This window comes from Pan troglodytes, chromosome 1 (genome assembly GCF_028858775.2).
Source record: "Pan troglodytes isolate AG18354 chromosome 1, NHGRI_mPanTro3-v2.0_pri, whole genome shotgun sequence".
In the NCBI taxonomy this organism is placed as follows: domain Eukaryota; kingdom Metazoa; phylum Chordata; class Mammalia; order Primates; family Hominidae; genus Pan; species Pan troglodytes.
The window spans coordinates 58,654,338-58,681,495 of NC_072398.2; the positions used below are offsets into that span (position 1 = coordinate 58,654,338).

At 34.2% G+C, this 27,158-nt stretch overlaps 1 long non-coding RNA gene across 2 annotated transcripts; it reads right to left on the bottom strand.

The window, feature by feature from the left end:
* Positions 1 to 5,798: 5,798 nt before the first annotated feature.
* Positions 5,799 to 26,521, bottom strand: LOC129135723 (uncharacterized). Of its 2 annotated transcripts, XR_008536755.2 has the most exons (5): positions 26,245 to 26,521; positions 21,172 to 21,536; positions 20,934 to 21,059; positions 12,419 to 12,509; positions 5,803 to 6,074 (listed from the first exon to the last, which is right to left on the bottom strand). It is a non-coding gene; the product is annotated as an uncharacterized LOC129135723 (long non-coding RNA). The 2 variants fall into 2 exon arrangements; XR_010151526.1 differs by lacking the exon at positions 26,245 to 26,521 and having other exon boundaries at positions 5,799 to 6,074; positions 21,172 to 22,229.
* Between the last annotated feature and the right edge of the window lie 637 nt (positions 26,522 to 27,158).

A 27,158-nucleotide genomic window follows, 5' to 3' on the forward strand; every position in this document is an offset into this window, starting at 1 on the left:
TGAAATTTAAAAAGTTTTAGTTGATAAATGTGATTAGTGGGTGCCAATCAAGAAGAAAATAAAGGCAAATTCCTATCTCACACTATAATTTGTAAAAAAATCCATAATGACTTACAGTATTAATAATTAAAATTTATAAGGACACCTAGGAGACTACATGTACAATATGAGGATAAGGAAGATCTTCCTATCTTACAAGCAATAAATAAAAAATAGATATTTTTGCTATATTAAAAATCAAAATTTTTATGACAACATTTGGAAATAATCCAACACAGATCATAAATAGCTAATATTCATAAAGCAGAGTTTAAAATAAAAATAAACATTTTGAAACATTTAAAAAACATTTTGAAACTTGAAAAGGAATATCAACATTTACAGAAAATATAAAACTTATTAACGGTTCAGTCTTGTGTTGCTTAATGACAGAGATATATTCTGAGAAATGCGTGGGTAGGCAATTTCTTTGTTGTGCGAACCTCATAGAGTGTCCTTACACAGACTTAGATGGTATAGCCTACCACGCACCTAGGCTGTATACACCTGTTGCTCCTAGGCTACAGACCTTTACAAGCTGTTTTTTGTTGTTGTTGTTGTTGTTGTTGTTGTTGTTTTAGACAGAGTCTCGCTCTGTCACCCAGGCTGGAGTGCAGTGGCGCGATCTCAGCTCATTGCAAGCTCCGCCTCCCGGGTTCATGCCATTCTCCTGCCTCAGGGACTCCCAAGTAGCTGGGACTACAGGCTCCCGCCACCACTCCCGGCTAATTTTTTGCATTTTTAGTAGAGACGGGGTTTCACGATGTTAGCCAGGATGGTCTCGATCTCCTGACCTCATGATCTGCCCACCTCGGCCGCCCAAAGTGCTGGGATTACAGGCGTGAGCCACCGCACCCGGCCTACATCCTGTTATTGTACTGAATACTGCAGGCAATTGTAACACAAGGGTATTTGTGTATCTAAACATATATAAACATAGAAAAAGGAAGGCATAAACATTTAAAAATGGTACACCTGTGTAGGGCACTTGGCAGAAATAAAGCTTGAAGGACTAGAAGTTGCCCTGGATGAATCAGTGAGTGAGTGGTGAGATAATGTGAAGGCCTAGGACATTACTGTATATGACTGTAGACTGCATAAACACTGTACAGCTGGGTTATACTAAATTTATTTTTATTTTTTTCTTCAAGAATCAATTAATCTTAGTGTACTATAAGTTTTTTTACTTTTATAAAGTTTATAACTTTTAAATTTTAAATTTTTGACTCTTGTAATATTTAGCTTAAAAATACAAACACATTGTACAGTTGTGTAAAACATTTCTTTTTGTGTATTCTGATTATAAAGCCTTTTTCTATTTTAAATATTTGTTATTTATTTATTTACTTTCTAAACTTTTTTGTTAAAGACAAAGGTGTGTATACACACATTATCCTAGGCCTCCACACAGTCAGCATCATCAATATCACTGAGTTTCACCTCTATATTTGTCCCACTGGAAGATCTTCAAGAGCAATAACACCCATGGAGTTGTCATCTTCTATGACAACAACAGAAGGAATCTTATATTATTTCTTTATAGAATACCTTTTGAAGGACCTGCCTGAGGCTGTTTTACATGTAACTTTTTTGTATAAATAGAAGGAGTACACTCTAAAATAACACTAGCCTAGTAAATACATAAACCAGTAACATAGTTGTTTATTGTCATTACTAAGCATTGTGTGCTGTATATAATTGTATGTAATATACTTTTATAAGACTGACAGTGCAAAAGATTTGTTTACACTAGCATCACAATGAACACATAATATGTTGCACTACACTGTTAGGATGGCTATGATGTCATCGGGTGATAGGAACTTTTCAGCTTCATTATAATCTTATGGGACTACCACAGTACGTGTGGTGCTTCATTACACCAAACGTTGTTATGTGGTACATGACTGTTTATATGTGATAAGAAACTCGAATATATCAGTAGCTAATAAAATGCAGTTTCCAAAATATCAGTACTCAGTATTTGCTTAGTATTAAGATTATGGTAAAAAAAAATACAAAGAGTAAATGGATCAACAAATATTATATATCAGTTTTTGTTAAGTGCTAAAATGAGGAAGAATTCAGAGTAAAGACCATAGAATAATGAAGAGAGAAAAGTGATTTTTTGGTTTTATATAAGGTGGTTCAGAAAGAGTCTCTTCAAGAAGGAAGTTTTAGTAGAGTTCTGAATAAAGACGGGTGAGTCAGGTAGATACCTGAGGGTGAGTCCCTCAGGCAGAACACTGTAAATGTAATAATGGAAGGCCCTGAAGTGCCAGCAAGCTTGATGAGTCCCAGGAGGGAGACCAGCACCTGAGACTGAAAAAGAGGTGAGAACAAGGATGGAGAAGAAGCCAGCTGATGTGGGCCTTGTAGACCATGGAAATGGGCCTTAAATTTAAGCTCTTGCAGGATTTTGAGCAAAAGAGAGGCAAAGTATAGCTTAGTTTTTTTTATTAAATGTAAAAAAGTAAATGAGAAAACAAGGTGTCAACTCTTACTATGTCCATATAAAAATGTACAAGAAAACAAGCTGAATCTCTCCAAACATGTGTGTTTGTATGAGCAAGGGAAAACGTATGGAAGGACACATACCAATATGCTAGTACTTGCTAAAATACATCTATGAGAGCTGTGTGGTCAGGATGGAATATTTCATCTATAGTTTACCTAGTATCAATTGTTACTGTGAACCTGCATTTTTTTATTTTAAAATCATTACTAAGGATAATTCTGAAGAAAGTGTTAATGTTTTATGCCATAATTATAATTGAAGGAGAAATACAATAAAGGACAAAATATTAAAAAGATAATTAATTCAGAATTTTGGCTGTAATTTGAAAGAACGACTTTTACAACTAAAAGCTTAAAAAATACATTTGTATTTTAAGTATATATATAATGTTGATTACAGCTTATCAACTTTTAGAAATTATATTTTTGACCTCTAAAAATTAATATAAATCATGTTTAAAAATCTGAAATTGCAATTAGTCTAAAATTCTTGAGTTACTGAGATCAGTGGCACAAAACTAACATTTTGTGTTTCTGTGACTTGGCAATTTTACATAATTTTTTTCTACCATAAGTAAAAAAGAATGATATTCATCTGTCTCATGGGATTGATACAAAGATTAATTAGATAATGTTTATAAAATGTTTTGAAGATTAAAAGTGCTAAGTATTATTATGCTTATTACTTCACCAGTGACTCATTTGTATTCCAAAAGGATATAATCTATTACTTGGCTAGCATTCAGCATTTCAAATCATCAAGCCACTGAAAATGGCTTCAACTGTTTAGCAGACTGGGCCTAAAATAGTTTTCTAAAACAGTTTCTCACTAAATAACAAGATTTTTTTACTATATTTCACTCCATCTAATATTTCCCTAGAAGATTACTCAATCAGCTCTCAAGTACTCTAAATTATTTCTCCAGTGATTAATTCATTTTGTCTAATAAGTATTGCTTTGGAATAATGCCTATGGAAGCATAATTAAAACATTTGAAAGGATTTTCAAGGAAATCTGTGAATCTTAAAGTTTGCATATAATAAAATAATGAATTTGTTGATTACATTACTATACATATTTCAGGTAAGATCTTCAAACTTAATTCAGACAGACACTCTGTCTCCAATCCAAATGATAATCATATCTCAAAATAACTTCCCTCACTCATTTTTTTTTATTATTCAGATATATATCTTAATTCTATCTCAGGCATTCTTTCCTAGGTGGGGGGTTTTGACAATATTTTACAGCCTATATTAATGCTAAGAAACTGCACAACATTTGGAAATAATATTACAAAAATTATAAAAATAACAACATAGATAATCTTCAGTTGTCTTCCATGTTACAAAATGAAAAATAGGTGTAAAATTGATAATCCATTAATATCAAGTTAAAGGAAAAATTGAACAAATGTCAAAAATAAATCCAGATTCAAGATACTTTGAGATTGTTTTCATCCAAAAATTACAAAGATTTATCATAACTGTGCTAGTTAAGATGCACATTTTTCCTATTCCCCATTATCTAGCTTCCATTTTACATAGATGTGTGTGTGCTTTATTCTAATATTTTGTTCATTTCCAAGTTTTACAATTCAAAATATTATTCAAGCAGAGACATACTGATGATCTTTCCAATATTACCACCTTTTGGGTAACTCGTAACAATTTTGTCATGCCTTTAATTTAAAAACACATTAAAGTTGTGTATACATTGTAACATGCATATCTGTTAAAGGAATATTTGTTCACCAACAAATACCATTTCTTCACCAACAAATACCATTTCTTCTCTCATCATGTTTCACTATCAGATTTGTTCAGCGATGTTTATAGAACTAATATTAATACAATTGGGATGCAATATACTTTGCTTTGACATTATGCAGTAAATAAATATATAGCCTGTTTTTTATGAAGGCAGTATCTGTTAATAGAATCTACGTCTACAATGGCAAATAAAGTAGAATGCAAGATTTCACATGTTTTTTATGTTAATTGAAAGTTTTATGGATATTGATTGTTGAATTTCTGTAATGAAAAGCAAAGATGACTAGCATATAAGATTAGAAGATATTTGGATACCACTATTAAGATGTGCATTACAAAGTCTTACAAACAAAAAGGACATATTATTTAGGAGATAGTTGTAATAGGCTTTTATAGATTTTGATAAGCACTTATATGAGCAGTTATATTTTAATTTTATCTTTTAAATAAAATTAAAAAGTTAGAAAGCCTAAAGAAGATGGGGTCAGAGTGTTTAGAAAGTGGAGTTAGGGTATTAAAAAATCTACTAAAATTCACTTGAAATATAGTGAGTATAAAAGATAGAATGTAGCAAACATCAACATTTAAGGAACCACAATAGTAGAAACACCAATAAAGGACATTCAGCATTAAGAGTCACTAAGATCTTAGCTATAAAATTAGATGCCTCAAAAAGCAAGAAAGGAATTTGAGGAAATTGATACTGATTAACAGTGTCTAATGGTACAGAAAAGTTCAGTCACATGATACATTCAATAGAGTGTTTGTGTACCCCAAAAATTTCTATGTGAAATCCTAAATCCTAATATAATGGTGTCTTACTCTGTTTTGTGTTGTTATAAAGAAATACTGATGCTGGGTTATTTATAAAGAAAAAAGTTTTATTTGGTTCATGATTCTGAAGGCTAGAAAGTTCACAACTGGGCAGTTACATCTGGTAAGGGTTTCTGGTTGTTTCTACTCATCAGAGAAACAAAGGGGAGCCAGTGTGTACAGAGATCACATGGCAAGAGAAGAGGCAAGGTGAGGGGTCCAGGCTTTTTTTTTTTAACAACCAGCTCTTGTGAGAAGTAAGATACTGAGAAGTCACTCACCCGAAAAGGAGGGTACTCACTTACTCATGAGGGATCCACCCATGTTACCCAAACACCTCCCACCAGGTGTTACCCAAACACCTCCCACCTCCCATCTGCCTACACTGCCAGACTGGGGATAGAATTTCAACAAGAGGATTGTTGGAGAAAACATATACGCCATAGCAGATGGTATTAGGAGATGTGACCTTGGGGAGAAAATTAGGTCATAAGAGTAGAGCCCTCATGAAAAGGAATAATGTCCCCAAAAATTGGACCCCAGAAAGCTGCAATTTTGCTTGTGTTCTTTAAGCCACAGTGGCACTAGGGCAACAGGACTGGGAGCCATAAAGGAAGCTAACTATTCCTGCAAAACAAATCACATCAAAACTCAATGACTGAAGACCACAGCATTTATTATAGATCAGAAGCCTCCAGGTTGATTGGGTATTTATTGTGCTGTTGTTTGGGCTCACTTTTGCATGTGTGGACAGCTGCAGTGTCGATAGATTACTCCACTTATTTTGGCTGGGCTTTCTCTCATATTTTGAAATCAGTTGCAACCTGCTTAGTTTAGCATACTCTTAGCTAAGATGAATGGACTATGATCCATATGATCTCTTAGCCTCCAGCAGGCTCAGCTGGGCTTGTTCATCTGATAGTTACTGGGACCTGAAAGAAAAAGTATAAACATAGAAAACCTCTTGAAGTTCAGACTCAGACCCAACACATCTTTACTTCTGCCACATCCTATTAACTGCAGCAAATTGCAAAGCTAGACCAGATTCAAGGGATACAGAAATAACTTTCACCTCTTGATGGGAAGGAGAAGCTGCGAAGACACAAAGAATGAGATAAAGAATCAAGGGCATAGTTAGAATAAATCTTCTATAGTGGTTTTAGTGGAGGAATAAGTGTCCACCAACAACTCTGGGTCAAAGTAGAATGCAAATGAGTAGTCCAATCTAACAGTGTCTAACGGAAAAAGATGTAAACTTATCACAGACGAAGCTGATCGACTTGTAGCAAGGATGGCATTTGGGACAAGGTATGCATATGAAAAAAATACAGTGTGAACTATTCAGTTAGATTTGAAAACAGCAAGGCTGCATCCTAGAATACTGCAGTGAAGACAGGAAAATGCCCAAGGGCCAGGTGAAATGGATTATATTTCAAATGCTGTTAAGGTAACACCCAGAAAGATCAATAATGTCTCTTCTAAGGTTTTTTTTTTTTTTTTCCCCCACAAATGTGGCTTGTATTTTTGTGTTTTCATAAGCCACTAAAACCTTAGTATATAATTCAGAAAGGGCTAAAAGCATCAAAATGAAAATATGTATTCTTGAATATGATTAGAATTTTAATCTGATGTGACTGAGAAATAACTGAAAGTAACATAAATTAACTAAAACTGACCACGTTTTTGTGTCACTGTGCATGAGACCTAATCAAATGTACAATAAATAAGATAAATTTAATTATAGAAAAAAGTTTTATTTTTAAGGCATCTGAATTTGTAAGTCCAAAATACCCAATAAAAGTTATTTCACAATTCTACCCAATTTTGATACAAAGGAAACTTCCATAAAAGTCATAAGGAATTTGAGGGAAGGACAAATTAGAACTAGATTCATATGATAAAAGCAGCTCTATTTCAGAACTTAATTAATGAAAAGATCCCTAGAGTTTCAACCTTGGTCACAATACAACCTTAATTCATGCACAGTTTTATTTCCCTTTAGTCGCAGGTAATCCTAGTAACAAAAAGAACTAGATTAAAAAACGATCAGATAGATCAAAGGATGTGATGTAGCAATACCAAAATACCACCATACTTATTAATCCAAACTACTGTAAGAACCCAAGCGTTTATATTATTTATAATTGGCGGGGCACCGTGGCTCACGCCTGTAATCCCAGCACTTTGGGAGGCCAAGGTGGGTGGATCATGAGGTCAGGAGATTGAGACCGTCCTGGCTAACACGGTGAAACCCCATCTCTACTAAAAATACAAAAAAAGAAAAAAAAAATTAGCCGGGCATGGTGGTGGGCGCCTGTAGTCCCAGCTACTCGGGAGTCTGATAATGGCATGGACTCGTGAGGCAGAGCTTGCAGTGAGCCGAGATCGCACCACTGCACTCCAGCCTGGGCAACAGAGCAAGACTCCTTCTCAAAAAAAAAAAAAAAAAAAAGAAATAGATTTTTTATAATTATATATAAGAAATGTATAACTGTGTATCATTATCGATTCATGATTCACCTGCAATAACATAAATAGAATAGCCACGGTCCAGATCAAGCCCTATGGAAGTTTATAATTGTTCAAGAAAAGCTTCTTTTAGTTCTTGCCTTTATTCTGTGTCTATACAGTGCTCCCTGAGCACAAAACTTAAGGTTTTATATTTTACTTCAGCCAGTCATTTTAAGTGACACTTATCCCATTTCATTAGGTTCCTTAATTTTGTATCTCTTTTTCCTGTGTATTCTATATAGTTCACAATTGTCATTATTTCCCCCTCTCTGTTCTTTACAATATAATTTAAGGGTTGCATTTTACTCTAATGAAGATCTACTTATATTAATCTAAACTCACTTGTACTTAAAGTTTCCTATTATCTCCCTAGTTGTGTGCTATTATCAATATGTATTACTGTAAAATGTAAGTCCCTACCAGGCACAGGCACAGAGGTGCTACTACGACATTTGCAATAATCTAGTTACTCTCCAACTTCTTAAGTATCAAAATAATCCTAAGATTTATGAGAAAAGGAAATAAAGTTAGGTTATTTTTACTTAATTTTTCTACTTATTCCTTGTTTTAGGAATAAAAAGCTAAACACTTTGAAATAGCATGTGAGCTAGTTTATATATCTCACAATTTGTGCACTTTTTTGTTTCTTTTTTTGTTTCTTTGTTTTTTCTTTAAACACTGCTTCAGCCCCTTATTATTTCCAGAGATTTCAAAACATGTGACCAAAATTGCCAGGCCAATTGTTTTTGAATGTTCTTGAGCCAGGCATTTATTCAGATTATCATTCATGTTTGAATGTCTAATCTAAATCAATTCCCTGCACTTGTTCATCTTGTTCAAACATTCACTACATTTCAGAGAGTAGACGAAACATGGGTTGCTTTTGTTTGCTTTTCTTTCTTTCTTTCTTTTTTTTTTTTTTTTGAACAACACCAAGGATTAGTACGGTACTTTATTTAAATGACTTGAAGAAAATGCAGAGAAGCAAAGAGATTCTCTTGTGCTTGAAGAGGATAGATTTCCAGAAACCCTCATGAGCTAACACATTCACACAACCTCATCAGTTCACTACCCTGGAGGTGTTTGTTCCTCTAAGTAGTGACATGAATCTATAACACCTCAGAAGCATAAATGCCAAAGTCTGGGAGCCAATAACTCTCTGTGCTCTGGCTGAGCAAACAAAACCAATGGCAAAAAGGGGTATTTGGGATGGAATCTGCAAATTCTAAGAACTCTTCCTCTTGTCACTTGTCAAAAGCATGCAATTGGATGTTTCCGCAATCAGCTCAATTATTGCTGCTGCAACTCTGAGGGTGAAACAAGTTTCTCTAGTGCAGTAGCGATTAATGACACTATAGTTCTATTATAGATATTAGTAATGAGAATTCATTTAAAATGTAATTGTTGAAATTGAGCTACAAATATTGTAATAACAAAAAGTGTTCATGTATTTTGTTTATAAATATATATAAGTGATATTGGATTCTAACTTTGTTTTTCTTTCCTCTTCTTGGTGGGATCATCATCACAGTGGCAGAAGGGAGTCAGTCATTAACAACAATTACATGGGAAAAGAAGGAAGCATTGGAATTTGGGAATCTGCATACTATATAATCAGTTCTATTTAAAAAAACACAAGCATTTAGCAATTGAAAAAGGATTGAATTTGGATTTACGATTTGAACACTTGGAGTGGGAGTCAACTGCTAAGTTTAAATCGGAATGACTTGCTCTTTGTGGAGAATTCTCTGTCCTCTCAAAGACAAATTTTGTCTTTCAGACTTTCCCTCTTTCAGTCTTTCAACCTTTCAGACCAAGTGGGTGCACAGTGCATCCTCTTGACTTCCCAGCTTTTATACCAGATTTCTGGAATCCTGATTCACGAAGTTCTGATCCACTCTCTTTATACTAAATCTCCTCTCAACACATCTCTTACCTTCTTTCCACCCCCCATAAATGTCATCTCTGCTGATTCTTGGTCCCATTGTAGATTTGAAAAAGAATTGGCCGAACTCTTTCAAAGTAATATATATGTATATTTTGAGATGGAGTCTAAACTATGTTGCCCAGAATCTCGAACTCCTGGACCCAGGCAATCCCCCCTGCCTCAGCCTCCAGAGTAGATGGGATTACAGGCCTGTGCCACCATGCCCAGCTCACTCACATTGATATTTTTGTCTGCACTTTCCCTCCACAGCACACAGTCTTATATCCAACCAGCAAGTGCTCATTTTATTTGCATTTTGCTTTACTTAAACTCTAAAGTAGTATATATTTATCCTACATATGATATAGCTGTAACTACTAATAATGCCCTTCTCTGTATGATATTGTTTGATATGAGAGGTCTTGAATATTTTACCAAAAAAAAGAAAAATTGAGTCCTGGTATTTTCTTGTAGTTTTCAAAGGTGCTTAGAGGTGAGAAGAATCTCTTTTAAGAATATTAAAGATATATTTGCCTAATATACTATATGTTCTTCTATAAGAATCAGTACATAGAATGATTGGGAAAAAAATACATTACTTTGAAAGAGTTTGGCCAATTCTTTATGTTATGATTCTGTTGTCACATAGGTGGCTTGAAAAAAATATTCAAGAGTTGTCTTGAACCAGGCCTGGAAATGTGAACGAATACAGAAAAGAAGGAGCCAGCATTATAGTCAATAGCATGTCGCAATATTAGTCAGCAGGGAAATCAGCACTGGGGGAAAATAATTTTATTTTTTTTTTCTAGAACTTGGTCATTCTAGTACACATTTTCTATCACACACATTTCAATATTTATTCTTAATATAAACAAAATATCTGATTATCTCACAAGAACACATTATGAACACATATGATATATATATATATATCACACACACAGATACATACACATACGCACATATATTTGAAACAGGGTCTTGCTCTGTCACTCAGGCTGGAGTGCAGTGCTGCAATCGTGGCTCACTACAGCCTTGACATCCTGGGCTCAAGTGATCCTCCTGCCTCAGCCTCCCAAATAGCTGGGACTAGAGACACATGCCACCATGCCCAGCCAATTTTTTTTTTTTTTATTTTTGTAGGGACATTGTCCAGCCACATTGCCCAGTCTGGCCTTGAACTCCTAGGCTCCAGTGATACTCCTGTCTTGGCCTTCCATAATGCTAGGATTAGAGGTGTGAGCCACCATGCCTGACTACACATCTTTTATAAGAATGGTAGTGCTATTTCTCAGCAATTATCCAAAATATGCATAACTAATTTAACATGATCATTGGTGCATTTTTATTATTTTACTTGTACCCAACTATGTCTACTGTCAATTTCAAAAAAAAAAAAAAATGAAATACTATGCTTTCTTTATGCTAATATCATATTTCCATTCACATGATTTGATGATAGGAGCTATGTTTCTGTTTAAGAGATTATTATAGTTACCATGAGAAGCAGCCATTTATTCATAAAAGGATCGCCAGTTTTGGTCCATGCCTATTAGGTAAGCTACAATTTCTAATAATCATAAATAATATGACTTGTCAAATTGATACATAATTTTATTTAAATATATACTAGCTTTTACATGAGTTACATCAATTATCATCTTTCTCACTCTATTTAATTGCCACAGTATATTCTAAACTTTGTAAAAAGAAATGTTTCTTATTTTATTTGAGGCCAGTTTTTCCACATGCAATTTCAAACCATAATCCATCTTAATGCTAGAGGACTTTCCTTTGTGGCTTCAACATCTTGTTAGGCACTGGATTCGTCTCCTTGCTGTGTGAAGATGTCTGCTTCCCCAGCTATGACGGTTTATCTCACTGGCTCTACAACTGGACTGCTTCTACTTGAATCAGTTTTTCCATCTATCACCTGTGTCACTTTGACTAGGTTAATTAGGAATCCCTGTGCCTCAATTCCCTCTTTTGTGAAATTGGGAAAACTGTACCTATCACCACAGGATTTTGTGTGAATTAAACGAATTAATCTAAGAAAAGGATTTGGAAGATGGCTATCCGATGATAAATATTCAATGAGGGTATGTTATATTATTACTAATTTTTAAAATCCATATTTCTGTCTTCTTTCATTTACGCATCATTCTCTTTCTCTCCTTCCCTTTAAAAATAAGTTTTTTAAAAATATTAGTTTATACTTACATCTCTACTTGTTTACCTTATATTCACACCTTCTTAATTTTTAGTTTGCATAAATTTTCAAGCTAAAAGAAGAGTGGCAAGAATATTACTAGGAACATTCATAAATCCTTCACTCACATTTGCCAGTTGCTAACATTTTGCTATATTTGCTTAGCACTCATTCTCACTCTAACACACACACACACACACACACACCACTCCAGAATATTTTTGACCAACTTTTATGTCATCACACACTTTCTATTTTAGTTGGGTTGGACAAGACAAAATTGACTTTTCTATTCCTGGCTGTCTTTTCTATTCCTGAAAGAGATTGGAAGCAATGATTCTTCAGTAGTAATGAGCACAGTTTGTCCTATATGAAATGATAAGTTCAAGACTCTCCCATGCCTTACAGCATTCTATACTTTTATCTTTCTTCTTCCACATAGAACACACATAAATGAAGTAAATTTTATGAGAACACACATAAATGAAGTAAATTTTATGAGTACGCTATATAATGAACAGTAGGTATTGCTATACATTAAAATCATAAATTTATACTGATATTTCTGATTGTAAGCTAACACTACAGAATATTTTCTGGCCTTTCCTTACTCTATATGTTTTACTTACTTCTTCTATAGGGAGAACTGTGGCTCCAACATCAATGTGTTTATATTCATTTGCTCAATCCTACAGTACTGCCCAAATGGTTACAGAATTTCTACAAAGTAAGTACAGTGAAAAACAAATTATTAAATATAGTTGAATTATGGGTATTTTTCTCTTTTGAATGAAGGTATAGAGTTGAATTCAAAAAGATTAGAAATTCACTTTTCTTGCACTTTTTATTTTGGAATAATTTTAGATGCACATAAATATACAAAAATAATATAGAGTTCTGTATATCTTTTACATAGCTTCTCTGACAGGTAACAGCTTACATAACTATAACACAATATCATAACTGGAAAATTCTCATTGATGCAACTATTAACTAGACAACAAACCTTCTTCAGATTTCATCTCATTTTACATGTACTCATTTTTTACATTCACTTTTACCCCAACAGCAGTCTGACTTCTATTGTTACATGTAATTAATCTCCTCCAGAGAAAGGCATCTCTAACTTGTCTGGATAGAGATGGATGCAATGGTTGCATACTTTCCAGCCCACACTTAATTGATATCTATGTGACATTAGACACTGTTGACAACTTCCTCCTTTTAACATATTTTCTTAGCTTCTGAGACAATGCTCCTTTTCAATATCTCTTCTCAGTCCTTTTTGAAGTTTTCCTTTCTGTATCTACTATTTGAATGTCAAGATTTCTTCAGTTTATATCTTTGTTGTTTTTTGTCTTTCTACACAGCTGACACAGAATAGCAATTTAATATATAATTACTGAATAAATAAGTTGAAATATTTGCTGTTGTGGAATACTATTTTGGTATAGTTGCAGTATAATGTAACTATTATTATATAACTAAGTTTCTAAATAGATTTTTAAAATACAAGTAATTAATACACTTAATATTAAATTCAGTCAACAAAATTAGAGGTAAAAGGACAAATGTAAGCTGAAAAAGATTTTTCACTACAATGCTTCCTTTAATTCTCAGCTTTGCTAGTGAAAACTTGATTATAAATCAGTCTGATATGGTTTGAATTCTTTCAATATGGCTGTATTATTAAGATCCCTGCTATTCTGATTAAATAAATCTACTCGTTTCCAAGCATTATCTATCTAAATTATGTCTCATTTAATTTATAGTACAATAAAAAGGAGATTTGAAAGCAGAAAAAAAGTCAAAGTGAAAAGCTAGGAATAGAAAAAGAGACGGAAAGAGAGAACAGAAGCCATATATGTGATTAGTTCCAAGGTGGAATAATTTTATAATCTGAAAACTAACACTCTGCTTTTGAAATATATAGTAAACTATATAATATGCAAGTACATAGAGTAGATGCTAAACATATTATTATCTACTTCGTCTATCAATATGCTTCATCTAACAGTATACTACCTCATAAATAATAGCATAACATTTATAAAATTTAGAATATAGAAAGTATCTATTCATAACATGAAATATATTGTGCATGCTAATATACTAGCATATTAGACTTAGGCCCTCTAGACTGTGTCATGAGGAATGGTGCATTCTGGCCCAGATACTACACTTTTCCCACAGTCTTTGCAACCCCCAGACTAGGATATTCCCTTGGGTGCCTACACCACCAGGGCCCTGGGTTTCAAGCACAAAACTGGGCAGCCTATTGGGCAGACACTGAGCTAGCTGCAGGAGTTTTTTTCATACCCCAGTGGTGCCTGGAATGCCAGCGAGACAGAACCGTTCACTTCCCTAGAAAGGGGGCAGAAGCTGGGGAGCCAAGTGGTCCAGCTCAGCGGATCCCACCCCCACAGAACCTAGCAAGCTACGACCCACTGGCTTGAAATTCTCACTGCCAGCAGAGCAGTCTGAGGTCCACCCGGGACACTCAAGCTTGGTGGGGAGGGGCATCCTCCTATTGCTGAGGCTTGAGTAGGCCGTTTTACCCTCACGGTGTAAACAAAGCCACTGGGAAGTTCAAAATGGGCAGAGCCCACCGCAGCTCAGCAAGGCCACTGTGGCCAGACTGCCTCTCTAGATTCCTCCTTTCTGGGCAGGACATCTCTGAAAAAAAGGCAGCAGACCCAGTCAGGGGCTTAGAGATAAAACCCCCATTTCCTGGGACAGAACACCTGGGGGAAGGGGTGGCTGTGGGGGCAGCTTCAGCAGACTTAAACATCCCTGCCTGACAGCTCTGAAGAGAGCAGCAGATCTCCCAGCACAGCGTTAGAGCTCTGCTAAGGGTCAGACTTCCTCCTCAAGTGGGTCTCTGACCCCCGTGTATCCTGACTGGGAGACACCTCTCAGTAGGGGCTGACAGACACCTCATAAAGGAGAGCTCTGACTGGCATCTGGCGGGTTCCCTCTGGGACAAAGCTTCCAGAGAAAGGAACAGGAAGCAATCTTTGCTGTTCTGCAGTCTCAGCTGGTGAGGCAAATGTCTGGAGTGGACCTCCAGCCAACTCCAGCAGACCTGCAGCAGAGGGGCCTGACTATCAGAAGGGAAACTAACAGAAAGCAATAGCATCAACATCAACAAAAAGGATGTCTAATCAGAGACCCTATCTGAAGGTCAACAATATCAAAGACTAAAGGTAGATAAATCCACAAAGATGGGGAGAAACCACCACAAAAAGGCTGACAATTCCAAAAACCGGAATGCCTCTTCTCCAAAGAATCACAAATCCTCACCAGCAAAGGAACAAAACTGGACGGAGAACGAGTTTGACGAATTGACAGAAGTAGGCTTCAGCAAAATAAACTATTATCAGAGTGAACGGGCAACCTATAGAATGGGAGAAAATTTTTGTAATCTATCCACCTGACAAAGGGCTAATATACAGAATCTACAAGGAACTTAAACAGATTTACAAGAAAAAAAAAACAACCCCATCAAAAAGTGGGCAATGGATATGAACAGACACTTCTCAAAAGAAGACATTTATGTGGCAAACAAACACATGAAAAAAAGTTCATCATCAATGTTCATTAGAGAAATGCAAATCAGAACCACAGTGAGATACTATCTCATGCCAGTTAGAAAGGTGATCATTAAAAAGTCAGGAAACAACAGACGCTGGACAGGAAGTGGACAAATAGAAAAGTTTTTACACTGTTGGTGGGAGTGTCAATTAGTTCAACCATTGAGAAAGACAGTGTGGCAATTCCTCAATGATCTAGAACCAGAAATACCATTTGACCCAGCAATCCCATTACTGTTATATACCCAAAGGATTATAAATCATTCTACTATAAAGACACATGCACATGTATGTTTATTGCAGCACTGTTCACAATAGCAAAGACCAACTCCAATGACCATGAATGATGACTGGATAAAGAAAATGTGGCAAATATACACTGTGGAATACTATACAGCCATAAAAAAGGATGAGTACGTGTCTTTTGCAGGGAAATGGATGAAGCTAGAAACCATCATTCTCAGCAAACTAACACAGGAACAGAAAACCAAACACTGCATGTTCTCACTCATGAGTGGGGGTTGAACAACGAGAGCATATGGACACAGGGAGGGGAATATCACACACAGGGGCTTGTCGGGGGGTTGGGGTGCAAGAGGAGGGATAACATTAGGAGAAATACCTAATGGAGGTGACGGGTTGATGGGTGCAGCAAACCACCATAGCACGTGTATACCTGTGTAACAAACCTGCACGTTCTGCACATGTATTCCAGAACTTAAAGTATAATTAAAAAAGGAAAAGAAAGAATTAGGCCTTCTGGTGCTTACACAATATTATATATTTTTAACAAAATAGTTATTTCTTTCTAAAGTGTATAATTTTATACACAAATATAAAATAAAATCATTTTATGTCATCATTCATGGGAAACAAAATCCTATGTGACAAAATAGATGTATTTATTTATTTTACATAAAGAAAAAATAAAACATGAATTAGAAGACAAATATAAAGTTCCACACAAATGTGAAGGTTACTATTAATTATAAGGATAAAAAGGGAACTATGAAAATAAGCAAATGATACAATATAAGCAAACAGTAATTTTGAATATTACATATGAAAACATATTAGAAAAGAGTCATTAGATTAAATGACTCAAATAAGAGGTATATTAGCTCAAAACTTTCAAATACAGTGGCTCCATATATAAAACCTCCTAAGCCCCCAAAATTTTTATAAAACCTTACTGTGGAGAGATATATTATGTTTTATGACATGTTTGCATGTAAATATGAATTAGATTATACATGTTGGGTAAATAGATTGATATCAGTAAGGACATGCTTGTTTATATGCAATTTTCCCCATCAGGTAAATGTTTTGAAGAGATGCTTAAAAATGCGGAAACTCCCATGCAAGCATTTTCTTTTGGGCTAAGAAGTGAATAGTTGACAGAATTTTAACTGCTAAACTTTCCAGTCTCTTAAGCTATCTCTGGAATGTTTAAGTGTAGTAGGGAAGCTGTAAGGGCATATTCTCCTTTATTTAGAAAAATAATTGGAAATGTCTCCTCCTGGATCACGTTTATTAGGTTTGGTGAAACTGTTCTGCATTTTGGGGAAAAAAAATAATGTCTTCTGGAATCTTCATTTTGGGGTAGGCACAAGTCGCATGACTTAAAGCTACAGCAGATTGTCATTCCAGGTGCAAATTCTCAAAGAGTTTTAATTGTACTAATATTTTTATTGGGATTGCTACTGCTTTTATCAGGTCTCTGATTGCAATGTCCCTAGGATTTGAGCGGCTGGCACAAAATCAATCTCTATCACAGCCAGATTCTTTTAGTGTATGATTTTGCAGAGTAAGAGGGTTTTCAGGAACACATATTTAGCAGAATCTCCTGTACCATCTTATGATTATAATGTCTTAAATTAGTAATAGGTAAAGATAAAGTGCTAAAGAATATCTTCAATGTCAAAACATAAGCATTTCAAGAAATATGTTAAATAAAATAAAAAAGCTTGCTACTTGGGAGGCTGAGGCAGGAGAATCGCTTGAACCCGGCGGAGGCGGGTGTTGGGGGCGGAGGTTGCAGTGAGCCGAGATGGCGCCACTGCTCCAGCCTGGGCGGCTAAGACTCCGTCTCAAAAAAAAAAAAAAAAAAAAAAAAAAAAAAAAAAAGCGTGCTGCTAACTTAATACCCAGTAAACAATACCAAAAATTACCATAGCAGAAATAGTCATGGACTTGTAGCAATTAGAGAAAATAGAAAAATTACTTTATTTGAGCAGCAATGTTCTAGCAATCTAAGTAGATAATAAACTTTTCAGTAGAAGTAACCATAAGTTTTCTTTCTTATCTCTGAATATTTTTATCTCATTTCTTCATTAAATTCTCAAGTAGGTTTGTGTTGTCAGATCAAATTTTAGTTTTTTACGAAAGAAAATATTACCATTTTTGGAAGTTTATACAACAATAAGAATCACATTTGTACTCATTCTATAACTCATTTATAGTCTTCTTACTGATTTTCCTTAGGAAAAAAGTTACCAAAATGAAAAAGTAAAATAAAATATATTAATTAAAACATTATTTATAGTTATAATCAAAATGAAATAATAACAAATGTTTGACAAGTTACCATATATCAAATCAAAATATTTGCTTGTTATAATAATGATTATTATTGATATATCAAACTAGTAAAATACTGTATGAAATAATATAAATGAGGAAAAGCAGTATATCAAATGATAACAATACCTTGGTGATAGTGTTGCTATACATTTAGAAAAAGTGCAAAGGTAACATGCAAAAATGAAAGTATGTTTTATATGATAGAATTAGGTTGATTTATTTCATATTTTATCTTTTTATATCACATTTTGAAGAACTTCAAAATAAAATGCTAAAGTAATTTTAAGTTGCAAAGTTGATATTTTGTTAACTTTCACAAGTCTATTCTTTAAACAATTTTAAAATACAAAATAAAAAATGTTGTACTGAACCATATTTAACACTATGTTAGCTACTGCAGAAGTAACTAAATGAATATAGATCTAGAGAGATGAGAGATAATACTCTATAATATTTTTTGAACTCTGTATAGTCTATGTACTGTGTAGATACTGATAATTTATATCTACTGCATGTATTACCATTATATATACTGTTCTTGTATGTTTTCTTTTTCTGTATACTCATGAATATTTATTTTGTAAGGCGTCATGACTAAAGGCTAATTTTGAATAATCTACCAAGGTACGATTTGAAATAATGTTTTAAATGAAGATTTAAAAAATATTTATAGCTAAGCACTATAATTACTTTGTTATGTTTGATATTTTGGAAATTCCATTTTTGACTACTTTATTATCTGTTATCTCTTCTTATTAATATAACGTTGATAATTCATGGTCATTCCTCCTTATTCATTGTAAGATTATACAAATTTTCATTTTTGTTGAACAAAGGCATTCTCCTTAATCAAATTTCAGTTAGGCTCCTTCAAGCCATTTTTCAACTCGGCCCCATCTTGAGCTTGGTCCTCAAGAATAGGAATCTTGCTAAGTAAATTTCGTGAGAATTTCCTACCTTGGATATCTGATCAAATTTCATTGCTCACCATCCCCTAGGTGCTATCTGATCACCCTGGCCTGCCTTCAGCAAGAATCCTGTCAAGTTGGTTTAGTCAGAATCCCACCTCAACCCCTGATGTTTCTTCTTAGTAATTTTCCCTCCATTGACCACAATATTGATCTTTGGCTATACATCCTCATTTTTTGTACGTTGATATGCTCAATGTTAAGCCCAACCTATCTCCACTACTGAAAAACCCCTTTGCCATAGTCCCTTGAATAAAGTCTTCCTTTTCATCTTTAACAAGCATCAGAATAGTTTTTTGTTTAATATTATATTCTACCGGTGAATTAAATTATATCTCTAAAATTGTTCTATTTTTTAATAATGCTCCTTTTGTATTGGCTCAAAATCTAATTTGTTAGATATTAACATAGTTATGCTACCTTTTCTCTGCTTTATAGACTGCATGTATTTTTATTAGTATTTTATTTTCACCTTTTGAAGCTATATATTTCAGCTATGTGTCTTGTGAACAGCTTATGTTTGAAATTGTCTTATTTTGATTATTTGTGTATTATCTACGTTTTTAAAATTAGAAAATTATGGTAGTTACCAACTTTTTCACTCTTTCCTTGGTGGTTATCTTAGATATTACAATATATATCATTGATTTACCAAATATTGGCATTTGACTTCTCCCTGGCCTGTGCAAATACTTTATAATGTGCAAACTATTTATTTCCCTCGTTGTTTATATAGCGTTATTTTATTTTTTGTGTACTTTCAGAATATGCATAATATTTATTGTTTTGCACACTATTTATTTAAGTTCATCTACATATTTTATTTCCCATTTCTCTTCATTTCATTCTCGGTTTTCAAGCTTCTATTTGTTGTTTTTTTTTATTTTTTATTTTTTGCCTATAGAAGACACTTTAGAGTGTTACTGCTATTCAAACATTCACTTCAGTTTTGTTTGGGGTTTATTTTCAATTAAGTACAAATTCTACGTTGGTATATGTTATGAGTGGCCATCTATTCAGGGATTTTATCAGATTGTCTCTTTCCCTTTCTCTCCCATTTCTGTGTGTGTGCGTGTGTGTGTATGTCTTTTTCTTTCTCTCTCCCTTTTCTTCTCCTTCTTTTCTTTCTCCTTTACCTTCTCCCTACCTGTTTCCCTCTCTCTCTTTTTGTGGCAGACTCTGGAATCCATTTTTTGTCCCTCAAGGGCTTACGGCAATGGTCCCCAACTTTTCTGGCACCAGGAACCAGTTTTGTGGAGGATATTTTTTTCCACAGACAGAGCTTGAGGGGATGGCTTCAGGATGATTCAAGTGCATTACATTTATTGTGCACTTTATTTCTATTATTTTTACATTGTTATATATAATGAAATATTTATACAACTCACCATAATGTAGAATGAGTAGGAGCCCTGAGCTTGTTTTCTTGCAACTAGGTTGTTGCATCTTGGGGTGATGGGAGACAGTGTCAGATCATCAGGCATTAGATTCTGTCTCCTAAGCGGCATGGAATCTATATCCCTCACATGCACAGTTTGTGCTCCTTTGAGAATCTAATATTGCCTCTGATCTGACAGGAGGCAGAGCTCAGGAGGTAATGTGAACCATGGGGAGTAAAGCTGTAAACACAGATGAAGCTTCCCTTGCTCACTGGCCCACTGTTCCCCTCCTACCGTACGGCCTGATTCCTAACAGGCCATGAACTGGTACCTGTTCAAGACTCAGGTGTTGGGGAACCCAGGCTTAAAGGATATAAAATGTCTGGGTAGTTTCTCAGCTTCATACCCTTTTATTTCAGAATTGACAGATTATCTTATTGGAAAAAAAATCTCAAATTTTAGGTTCACCTCGTTTGTGGTTGCTGTTGTTGTTGTTTTTGATGGATGTTGCCCCTGTAATTTGTACTGTTTTGTTAAGTCTTAGATGTTTTCAAGGAGATAATTATTACTGCTTATAAAGCTTTTCTAGTTATTCTTAGTGGGAGCACTGGTCTGAATTACCATTTCTGTCTCTGCTGAAAGTAATCCTCCAGTACTTGCAATATTACATTGGTAAGATTCAACCATCTTGTTGAATGTACGTGGGGTCCAGTAATTGCACTGTTCATAATTTTTCACGGTTTATTCCTGGCAAAAGATGTTTTAAAAAATTTTTATTACAAAGATTGTTTTTCTAAATATTTTTGTGAATATTTATTGGTACACGTGAGCAAGAATTTTTCTTGTATGCAAGACTTACCCTACGGGAGCCTGTGTGATTCTTTCCTCCAAAAGGGTTTATTTCAGCTACTTCTAGAAGCCAGAGAATGCTTCCAAACAGGAGACACTGAATGCCTCAGAGGAGAGTTCCATGCTCAGATTCGCCACATTAGTGTTTAAAACTTTAAAATCTTGAGGCAATGGTCTATGTCTCAGGGAAAATCAGCCCCTTTGGGTTCCTGCTTTTCCGCACTGCCTGGATGCTTGTTTCCATTATGGTCCTTGCTGCTGCTCCATCTTCCTATGGCTTAGGTCTCTTCTCCCAGTTCTTTAGACTCCAAATTCCAAGTACTTCGGCATCCTCTCTAGCTTTTTCTGACTCTTCAAATTACTAAAGTTTTGCTCCTTGAACGTGAAAGCATAACTTCAAAGAATTATCACAATAAATTACACATAGGCCTTATAAGGATTCATTATATATCTCAATTATTATTTTATTTGTTGTGAATCCCTCACTACTGAGCACAGAAGAGTTAAATGCTTGGGACAAGGTCACACAGCTGATATCTGGAAGAATCATTTTTCAAACCTGATTCTCTGATGCCTATACTCTGTTATTTTCTTTTTATACATGCTATTTTTCCAAAATAATTCTCACATATTAAGTTCCTCAAATATAATTTAAAAAATAAAGTTGAACTAGACAGGTCAATAAATGCCTTGGGATAGCTGATTGAATTAATCAGTGAAATTAGCAAACAGAAAAGAGGAAATTCAATGTCACTCTGTTTAATTCCTCAAAGCCTTTTCAACCTCTGTAAAAGTAAATATCTCAGGGCCTTTAATTATTTAATTGATTGGTTGCAAAATTGTATGCCTCACAAATTTGAATCACTTAAACAGAAATAAAGTGTCTAGGCAAATTCTGAGAAACTGGATTAATAAACTGAACTATTGATGTTGGCTTAGATAAGATATTACAGTTGAAAGGCAAACTTGCAAACAGAAGAGTGCGTTTGTATATATAGTACATTTTATTAAAGAAAAAAACGTACAATATCTTTCAACTAACTTTTTTGTACAACATCTTTTGAGTCTGTCTGGACACTTTTCTTTACATCTATCTTGAGTATATAATAATGCATTATCTTGTCATATATTGGATAAATGTACTAATTCTTTGTAAATTTGCTCATGTCTGGCCTTTACTTACTTTGTAATATTTGCCAATTGAGAGAAAATCTAATGTTTTCTTTTCTCTTTTAAAATATAAAATGTATCCCATAATAGATGCTGCTATCTGCTGTAGGAACAAAAATCTAGAATTCTGAACATGGAACATTTATGGAGAAACATGTTATGACTAAATGATAACATTCTTTCTCTATATAATGCTCGCTGTGAAACTATTACTATTAAGTCCCACACAGACTGTGAATTTCAGAGGAACAGCAGAGAGTAATAGCCCCCATGGTGCTTCAACCAACCCTGGCCATTAATTGTATACTCTAAGTGGCTCATTAGAAATCTTAGGAAGTGTCTTTGCTATACAGGCAAAAAAGGATGATTGGAAAGATAAGATGCAAGATGAGAAAGCACTGCTACCCCGTGAAGTCAAGTGACAAGAACATTGTGATTGACTGTGTTACAAGGCCACTGTTAAATTGAGCAGAATCAAGGCTGACAGAAAACTCTGGGGTTGGCAATCAGTAAGTCACATTTTGTTACATGCACAAGGATCAGAATATATTTTATGAAACATATAGGAAAGCTAAGAGGCATTGTGGAAAGAAAATAAAAGATATTTAATAGTATTTTGGAGTTAAGCTTACTTCAGTTTTAAGAAACAGGTAAAATATATTTTTAATGAAAAGAACATTTTTGTGTTTGCAACCAAAAGTTTAAAGGTTAATATATGCAGATACCATATAAGGTATAGAAATAAGTTTGAATCTTTAACACAGTTTTCCAGTAATCAAATTACCAACAAATTTTAAAAATAGAATTAGTAATTAAAAAATTTAAAGGATATAAGAATTTGGAATGCAAGCAATAATAAATTACAAATACATATTTAAAAATAATATGGCTCTAAATAGCTTTATGGAAAAGTTTCCAGATGTGGGGGACCTTATGGTTTACAGTAACAAAAAGTTATTTTAGTATTTTATCTCTATAGAAACATTTTTGTTCTAACAAGAAATCAATAGGTGTTTGGAACAAGTAAATTTAAAACATCATTTTACATGAATGTGAAATACAGAAAAAAAATTTCTATTTTTTAGACATTTTAGGCATGTAACGCCTAAAATGTAATCTCCTAAATCCATATTATAAATTCTATATTTGTCAGTTAGATAAATTTTGAATATTCCTTATAACTGAAACTGTTCTTAAGAATTTCTAAGATTTAAAGTCTCTTTTTATTCACCATAGATTAATAACTCCAAATCATTCATTTATTCCTTCATTAATTTCTAACCAATAGCATCTTCTTGCTCTACTGCTTATAAAACATTGAATAAGTCCTGTTCCATGCTCTCAAGGATCTCAGACGCTAGTGAATGATAATGAGACATAAACAGTCAAGTGGACAACAATAGAGAGAGAAAGAGATTAAATATAAAAACAAATACAGGTCATGGGGTGGCCTAGTCTGGGAAGAATTTATAGAATTTTTAAGAAATGTAGAAGTAAATAAAATGATCGTGACTGAGGCCATTTCAGCAAACAGAATACCATAATGTAATACAGGAAGAGCAATGAGAAACAGCATATGGCATTTAGGATAACATGAGGAAATTTCCCTTATTGGAATGCAAAGGACTAAACAGTAAGTAGAGAGATGGCTATACCCTAACACTATCAAAACTGCATACTGATATCCACCATTAATATGGATGCAAAAATGTCAACAGAGATCTAGCAAACTGAATCCAGCAATGCTTAAAAATGCTAATGCACAATCTATCAATGTTTATTCCTGGAATACAAAGTTAGTTTAATATTTGAAAATCAATCAGTGTAAATCACCATGTAAATAGAATACAGGAAAAAAATGTAAACATGAATGGATGCAGAAAATCACTTGAACAAATTCAGCATCCAATTATGATATAATCTAGTACTCTAGCGATGTATTATGTATTTATGAAAAATCTAGAGCTAATAACTAACACTATTTTCCTTTAATATTGACAAGTCAAGGATGTCTACTCTTACTGTTTCGATGTAACATAGTGCTGGAGGTCCTAACTAATGCAATAAGAAAAGAAAAATAAGTAAAAGTTATATGGACAGGAAATCAAGGAGTAAAACTCTTTATTCAGAGATTACATGATAGTAAGTTTAGAAAATCCTGATAATTCTAAAATAAATGTTAGAACTGATAATGAGCTTAGTAGGATCACAGGATACAAGATCAAAATACAAAAATCATTTGTAACCATATATAAATCAATGAAACATTGAATTTTTTCTAAAATGTCATTTATGTTAGCATCAAAAATATGAAATATTTGGGGATAAATGTAACAATAAATGTAACTGTGGCACTGTCTGTCTCATAAACTAGGATGATGGAGAGAGAGAATAAGAGAAAATATTACTACATCAGCTCTATTAATATTAATAAATAATACCGAAGGTAACCAAGGAATACTACAACAATTAGAGTTAATTCAAACTTTATTGTTTTAACTGTATCAGTGAAAAGTTACTGTTAACTTGTCCAGAGCTCATCTCCTACAAGTTGACATCACAGAAAAAAAGTTGAGAGGCAGTCCCATAGAAAGCAGTCATAGCTAAGGTTAGGCAATCAGTTCTGATCAAGAATTGCCAGAACAGCAATGTTATTATGACTTACTGTTCCTTTTCTTCTCTGCACTTACAGATATTTGAAAATTATTTAATCTTTATTCATAACAAGTGATTGTTATTAAAAAATATGAAGAAAGTTGATAGTACTATTCGATTACATGTGTCTTACTGTGGGTACACCAGTGTTTAATATTAGAGTATTAACATATAATGTCCAGCTAACTCAATTACAGATTTACGTTGATGTGAAAACTTAATTCATTTTCTTATACAATAAATACTGAGTGATCACCATATGAATTGTGGCTACATGAGAATGGTACCTAATCTGTGATATGACAGCTGAGTAGAAATTGAGTCAGTATAGCTGAAAAGAGATCTTATTTCAGGCAGACAAATCACAAGTGCAAAAGACATGAAGCGTGTGTAAGCATGGCAGATAGAAGAGAATGAAAGTAGTATTGTAAGTGAAGAGAGCACAGTTTTATACAACCTGAAGCTGGAGAATTTGGTTGGGGTCAGGCCATGGAGTTTAAAAACCAAAGAGAGGAATTGTGAATTGATCCTAAGAACAGTGGAAATAATTCTAATCACAAAGAATCATGATTGGGTGTATGACACAATTACATAAGTTTTGAAACTATATCTCTGACTAGTTGTAAAGAATTCAGATTAGATGTAGTCAGGAGGTGCTTTCAGTAGTCCAAATGAGAAACAATAATAGATTGAGCAAGGAATGTTGTGGTGTAATCAGAACGATGTAATCAGAATTAAGGTATTTAAGATACTGAATGTACTTACTGATAACCAAATATGCGACAAGAGTAAGTCAGAGATTCGCAACTCACTTACACAATTGGATGGCTATTGGTACGATTCACTGACATTGGGAATATTGCAAAAAAGGTTAGGTTTTGAAGAAAAAGATGGCTAGTTCAGTTTTGAATTTCTTGTTTTGATGTGCTTTGTGACATTCTTCTAATAGGAGATATTGTATGTTCAGTTGTCTGCATCAATCAGAAGCTCAGAAGAGAAGTCTGAGCTGGTGGTATACATTTTCCAGTTATTTAAGTAGAATTTTCCATAAACAGGAAAGAGAAACAACTGTGAATCATTCAAGCAGAAGAGCGAATTTATTGGAAGGATTATTATTAGCTAAAGAATTATTTAATATAGTCACAGAAGTAGGGCTAGAAAACAATCAAGAGCAAAGAAAGCAAGGTGACCAAATCAAAGTAAAAATCAAACTGCAGAGTTCATGCGGTAAGCAAATTTGTATCTCTTAACCTCATACCTCCGAGCCCTCTGTGCCACAGGATATTTGATATGGCTGGAGCCATTGCAGCTGCTACTGCTACCAGAACTGCAAACAAGATGCTGCTGTTGCTCCTACTGTGAACACCAAAGTGAATCCTTTGCTTTTTGTGATTATTTTTTGTTCCTAGTTGGAGATTTCAATTGCTAGGCATATGCATTTGATCATCCAACCTAGAACATGTTTGTGCTGGAAAAGTGCATCTTTGTAGCTTCTTTGAGTCCCAACCAGTCTTATTCAGTGTAGAATTTCTCACCTACAAGAATGGGGTTCAGACAGTGAGCAACCAATATTGTAACAAATGTCCATTCCAGTCATTATACTAACTATATAATAGATTTTTAAAAATGTTTTAGGGAAATAGTATAGAATAAAAAAATAAAAATACTTCTATTTAAAATTTTAACTAATTATTTAGATATGGCAGAAAATGTCTCAGGAAGTCTTAAATGTGACTCTCCTTAATTTTTGCCCCTATATGTTCTTGTGGTGTTTGTCGACTGATTTAATATCCTGGGCTTCCCTTTTATGATTGCCTTTATACTTGAGTATAGTAAGGAAATGTACATTACCCACATTTTATTTTATGAACACTCTCTTTGGAGGATACTCTGCATGTAAGTAGATAAGTCAGAAAGCAAGTAGTAAACAACTGCTGGTCTAGACTTATGATTAAACAGAAGAAAGACTGCATCCCCTCCAAATTCATGTGTTGAAGTTCTAACCACACCCCAATGTGACTGTATTGGAGATAAGGCCTTTAAGTAGGTGATTAAGTTTAAATAAGGTCATCAAATCTAACCTTGATCCAATAGAATTGATTCCCTTGTATGAAATGAGAAAGAGACATGAGAGCTTCCTCTCTACCATATGAGGACACACTGAGAAGGTGG